Here is a 6560-nt window from a genome sequence, read left to right on the forward strand (position 1 = left end):
CGATATGCCCCAATCTATAACAAATTAGCTCAAGTTGTCTACTGACACTTATTCAAATGGGCCGTGATGTGTCGACGGTAAAGTTTTAAAATGTATTCTCCACGGCAAACTCTTGGTGGCGCACTGTATTGTGAATCACCCGGTGGCGCTATTTGTTTCCATACCACATGCTGTTATTAGTATCATGGTTAGTATCTGTGTATGGAGATCAATGGTTAGTATAGACAAATCCATTACGCGCGTTATCGGCACCGCTGTATTTTTGTCACAAGGTGGCGCTCGTCAAATCCGCCATTGCTGGGACGCATTTTTGTCAAATTTTGTGCACAGATACATTGGCGAAAGTCAATTTTTGAGATATTTCCGTTTATAATTAAGCTCATTTCCAGATTTCAAGTAAACCAAATTAGAGGCAAAGAGGAAATGAGTTCGGGAAATTCAGGAAAAGTTCGTGCGGTGGTGGGCTGCAAAAATAGCAGCAAAAAGCTGTCTGAGTGGAAAACATCGGTGTGCGATCTGCACTCTCCAAAGTCTCATCGTGAATGGTCCTGTGTGAAACCATGGCAGCTACACAGATTTCCCGCCGGCAGTGACTGTGAGGTGTGGTCCTTCAGCAGCCGTAATAATTGGATTAAAAACCTTAATAGAAAGGACTTTGAGCCAACTAAAAATAGCAGGGTGAGTATGCACACCTTTTTAAATTACCTGATAAACTGACAAGTGTAGGCCTAGTTTAACTTTATTACTTATTAGGCCTAATTAATAAAAGACTAGCCAGACAGTGCTCTGGAGTGCTCAGAAACTACGTGCAAAACTAAATGAGGCCAACTTTACTCACAGTTTAGCCAGCAAATTTTTCTTCACGGTCACACATTGGATCTGTTAATTACCCAGCAGTCTGAGTCTATCATCCAAGACTCACCCGCTCCAGATACTTGTTTTCTGATCATTATTCCATCTTGTGTAACCTACGTTGGAGTAAACCATCTCTATCGGTAAAAGAGACAACTTTTCGAAAAATCAACCCCATTGATATGGAAGCTTTTCGGAATGATATATCTGCCTCTGATTTGTGTAGCGACTCATTTGATGATCTCGACGTACATTCTGAATTGTATAACATTAGGTTACGTAACCTGCTAGATCATCACCCTCCACTTAAAACCAAACCAATCACAATCCGCCCACGCGTCCCGTGGATCAATGATGAGATTAAGACGGCCAAACTGGAGAGAAGAAAAGCTGAACGTAAATGGAGACTTTCTAATCTTCAACAGGATTTAGACTCATTTAAATTTCATAGAAATGAAGTTACCTTTCTTATGAACCGTGCTCGCCGTGAGTTTTACACTACTTTTGTTGACAACAACAGTCATGATCAAAGGAAATTTTTTAAGGCCAGCAGATCTCTTCTTAACCTCGACAAGCCTACTGTTCTGCCTCCTCGATTAGATGATATTTCTCTTGCCAATGATATGGGTTCCTTTTTTGTCCGGAAGATTGCCAACATTCGGTCTAGGTTAAGTAATGAGATCTGCTCGCCTAGATGTAATCTTTCTGCTCCAACGTCACCCTCTGTTGGTACTCTCACTGAATTTACTCAGCTTTCAGAATCTTCAGTTCGTAAGCTCATTTTACATTCCAGTAAGAAATGCTGTATTCTTGATCCGATACCAACTAGACTGCTCATTGAAAGTTTGGAGGTTATTTTACCCGTTGTCACTAGTATGATTAATACGTCTCTTCGCACTGGCCATTTTGCTGCAACATGGAAATCAGCCCTTGTGTCCCCGTTGTTAAGAAAAAACTGGCCTTGGCTTAGTAGTTGAAAATTACCGGCCAGTCAGTAATTTGCAATTCATTTCGAAACTGGTTGAACGAGCTGTTGCAGATGAGTTACAAGCCCATTTAGAGTTGTATAAATTGTATCCCATTGCCCAGTCTGCCTACCGTCAGTATCATAGCACAGAGACGGCTCTACTTAAGATAAGAAATGATTTATTAATGGCTATGGATAGACAACAGGTTTCTTTGTTAGACCAGACCTTAGACCACAACATTTTACTAAATACCCTCCAGAGTAAATTTGGTATTTATGGTACTGCTCTTAAATGGTTTCATTCTTACTTGTCTGGTAGATCCCAACGTGTTTCTATAAATGGTAATCTCTCTCAGCAATTTAACATTGATTATGGCGTTCCACAAGGCTCTTGTCTTGAGCCTTTGTTATTTATTTTGTATACAAGCCCACTGTTTGACATCATTAAGACCCATCTTCCACAGGTTCATTGTTATGCTGATGATACCCAGCTGTATATTTCTTTCAGCACTGACAATTCAGAAAATCAAAGATCGTCCTTAGCAGCTATGGAGACCTGTATTCAGGATTTACGTAACTGGTTGTTGGCTAATGGTTTAATGCTGAATGACAGTAAAACTGAGTTTATGATTATTGGGACCCCCAAACAGTTGTCTAAAGTTAACCTTGATTCCATTCATGTTGGTGATTGTATGGTTACACCTGCACCCATTACTCGTAACTTAGGCTCATGGTTTGATGTACATGTCAATGAACACTCACGTTCAAAAGGTTTGTGGAAGTGCATTTTATTATTTACATAACATCAGACGTATACGAAAATACCTGTCCACTAAGTGTACTGAAACCTTGATTCATGCTTTCATTTCCAGTCGTTTAGATTACTGTAGCAGCCTTTTATATGGCTTACCTGACTGTCAGATTAATCATCTTCAACGAGTACAGAATGCCTGCGCTCGACTTGTTTTTAAGTCTTATAAGTATTGTCATGTTACTCCATTAATGGTTGATCTTCATTGGCTTCCAGTGAGGTTTAGGATTAATTTTAAAATTCTGTTGTTGACTTATAAATGTTTTTATGGTCTAGCTCCAGTTTACCTTAGCCAACTTATCATTAAGAATCCATCATCCCGTTACAATCTTCGTAGTTCTCACGATGACACTCTCCTGGGCTACCCTTTTCGCCGTACCAAAGTTACCCTTGGGGATCGTGCTTTTGTTAATGCTGCCCCTACACTCTGGAATGCCCTCCCGATTCACATTAGGAGAGCTAACAGTGTTGATAACTTCAAGTCTCTGTTAAAAACTCATCTTTTTAAGTTGGCCTTTTACTGATTTTATTGTAACTTCTTTGTATTTTAACATGTGAAATGGTGGGTCGTTTTAAGCTCCTTGCGAGTAATTTTTTGCTGTTACTTTTTTATTTTTAATGTGTGTAATAGCGCGTCATGGTACATTTTTAGAGTGTATTTTCTTGTATTTTAATTAATATATTACTGTACAGCGCATTTGAACAAAATCATATTGGAATTTGCGCTTTATTTATTGAATAAATTATTGTTATTATTATAAGTGATTTCAAAATTGGGCTAACGACTAAACTGATACAAGTCCAACCATGGTCCAACTATTTGAAAAGACTAACCTCTTCATTCAGTGTCAATAGTCCGGTGGCTTGACTATGGAGAAATGTGTAGTAAATTGAGACTATAGTTCCTGCTTCATGCCACATGTCTCTTAAATTCTTTTTGCATGGTTGATTGATGCAGTACTGAAGCTGTGTTGGGCTGATTGTTTTAGGTGCCAGTCTATTTTCTTGTTTTGCATGTTTTCAATACCTAAAGTTTTGGGACTCTCATCAGTACACAGTATTGAAGGTCCCAAATTTTCGGACTAAAGACTAGCATGCCTATGCATTGTCAGGTTACGGTAAGTGATGTAGGCTTAATGCCATGATGGTAATTCTAATCTTAGCCCCCAAAATGTGGCCAATTTAGTATTTGCTGGACTACCTCCGTAAAGATAGGCCACACTTGGAAGTTGGAACATGTACCTGAAAATGTAGAACTTTGTCAAGTTTTTGTCATGTTTGTTTTCACATTTAGACTTTAGGCCCTATTGCTTTGTAGCCTATTGATCAGGACATGTTAATTGTTCTATGGTGTATATCACTGCAGAAAACAATTAACGATGTCTGTGTATGGAATTCTTCCAAACCACGTGTACATGTACCACGTGTATAGTGTATCTTTAGCCCCTATCACATGTGGGAAAAAGTATCGAATTTTTTTTTTCAATCTGACAATCTGCATAATGTCTTTTAAGTTGATTTCCAGTTTGGAAGTGTGCTTACACATGTTGTGGTGTACATTATTTCATATTTCAAGGGAAATTGATCCAGAAATGCCTGGATATCTTCTTTTCACGTAGGCTATTGAAGAAGTGTGGTTTACTTTTTTTGCGAAATTACAAAAAAAAAAAAAATTCCAATAAATTGTTTAAAAGCCTGCAAAATTAAAAAAAACAGCACTGTCCTTTTTTTGAAGTGTTTGGTAATGAACGGAGGGATATTAACCTGCAGTGCTGCCCAAAGCCAATATATCTGACCAAATAAATAAATTTGTTTAGGTTTAGTTTTATATTTATTCATTTTTTTTTCTTTTTGCAGATTTGCTCAATCCACTTTCAGGATGGGAAACCATCAAAGAATAACCCCTACCCATCACTGCACATGGGATATAAACCTCATGTAAGTTCTAAAATCATGGCACATTACTACTAAATATGTTTAATCCATTGATAGGTAAATAATTTGACAACCTGTAGGTTGCTGTAGTAGGGTCAGGTGTCTGAATATTTTTAAGCAACAAAGTATATTCTCTAAACAGTGGCTGGAATAAGCCATGTGAAATTATTACATGTCATATTGAGGGATTTCCCACCTTACCTTTCAGCCAGGGGTGGTTATGCTATAGTTTGAAATTTACATAGCTTTATAATGGGAGTTATTGGGTGCTAGTACATGTACATGTACTTCATGAATGTACATGTATACATTTTTGTCATTACAGAAACCACTATCTTCTGGCAGACATGCCCCAAGAATGAGACAAGATTTTAAGCTGCAATCATCAATTCAAGAGCAAGAATCTGTGTCTGAGCATGCCGTTCACGAGATGCCACATGCTTCCCCTGTATGTGGAGAAACCATACTGCCTGCTTCTTTAGCAACCGTGTAAAGACGCCTCAGTGCAGTGGTATGATTTTAGCACTGCAGATAACACATATGCTAAAAATCGCAGTTGCCCCATAAAAAGCCAAGTGAAAGCAACTCAGACATGTCAGACGGATACCTCTCCCGAACTGTCCGCATCTGATATGGGTGATGATACGAGCAAATTCTATACTGGCTTGATTGTCCATGTATTTTGGGCATTGGTTAAATGCCTGTCAATTTTGCCAAATGTGCCAACTTTCAAGATGAAGCTCTGCAATCAACTTCTGCTTGTGTTGATGCGACTCCGACTTGGTTTGTTCTTCTTTGACTTGGGAACACGTTTTAAGGTTTCCCAATCTACAGCATGCCAGATTTTCAGAGAATGGATTCCCATCTTGGCAAGATTTATGCGTGAACACTTGATATTTTGGCCTTCGAGGGACACACTGCAAAGGATCAGACCAAGATGCTTTTTGGAACACTATCCTTGGGCCACTTGTATAATAGATTGTACCGAAATGTTTGTACAAAGACCACGGAACCTGAAACAACGTGCTCAGACCTATTCAAATTATAAGCATCACAATACATTCAAGCTTCTTTATTGTATTGCTCCTAATGGCTTTGTCATGTACTTATCAAAACTATTTGGTGGGCGTGCGAGTGACAAATTTATCACTCAAAGTTCACGAATTTTACAGCATTTACAACCTGGTGAAGTTCTTGCTGACAAGGGGTTTACCATTGATGACATTCTGCCACCGGGGGTGAAATTATCCATCCCAGCTTTCACCACTGGCAATTACAAGGACCATATACTTCCAGAAGAGGAGGTTACACGCACAAGGAGACTTTCAAATGTTCGTATACATGTGGAAAGAGCCATCAGATGCCTTAAGTGTTACAAGATACTAAGCACAGTTATCCCAGGACGTGTCATGAATGTGGACAACATTGTCACTGTATGTGCAGGTTTGTGTAATCTACAACCGCTACTAATTCAAGGAGAGCCTGAAACTGAGGAAATGATCACAGAGTCGGATGATGATGTTGAGGATGAATGGTTGTTTGAAGATGAGGACTGAGTTTTATCCTGCTTAGCTACAAAGTAGTCAATACTAAGTTCACACCCCCATGAAACCAAGTTTTAAATTTTGCACAATTTTTTTTTTCTGGTGGTACATGTATACGCTGTGCAAAACCTCACCAATAAATTTACATCACTGTTTGAAATTTTAAATAATTTGATAAAAATAAATATTCATACTTTTTAAAGTTATCCCGCGAGTGCGTGTGTAACATGGAATAATGTAGTGCGTCTATGGACACAGACACACTACATTTTTCCGTGTTCTACGAGCAAGAGCGGGGTAACAAATTTATCTTCAAGTAAACTTGATGCACAGTATAAAATGGGCATGTGTGTTGGAACTAGCACGCTTAACAAGAACTTTTAGCGGTTGTTGCGCATGCAGCTTGGAATAGGGAACGTGTGAAAGGATGTACATTGTGTATCACACTGAT

The 6560-nt window shown here is 38.7% G+C and overlaps 1 long non-coding RNA gene across 1 annotated transcript; it reads left to right on the top strand.

Annotated features, from left to right (window-relative positions):
* Window positions 1–567: 567 nt before the first annotated feature.
* On the top strand, window positions 568–5718 carry LOC119727249. The gene is made up of 3 exons (XR_005270928.1): window positions 568–678; window positions 4488–4568; window positions 4891–5718. It is a non-coding gene; the product is annotated as an uncharacterized LOC119727249 (long non-coding RNA).
* Window positions 5719–6560: the final 842 nt, after the last annotated feature.

This window comes from Patiria miniata, unplaced genomic scaffold (assembly GCF_015706575.1).
Source record: "Patiria miniata isolate m_02_andy unplaced genomic scaffold, ASM1570657v1 HiC_scaffold_20, whole genome shotgun sequence".
NCBI classification, from domain to species: domain Eukaryota; kingdom Metazoa; phylum Echinodermata; class Asteroidea; order Valvatida; family Asterinidae; genus Patiria; species Patiria miniata.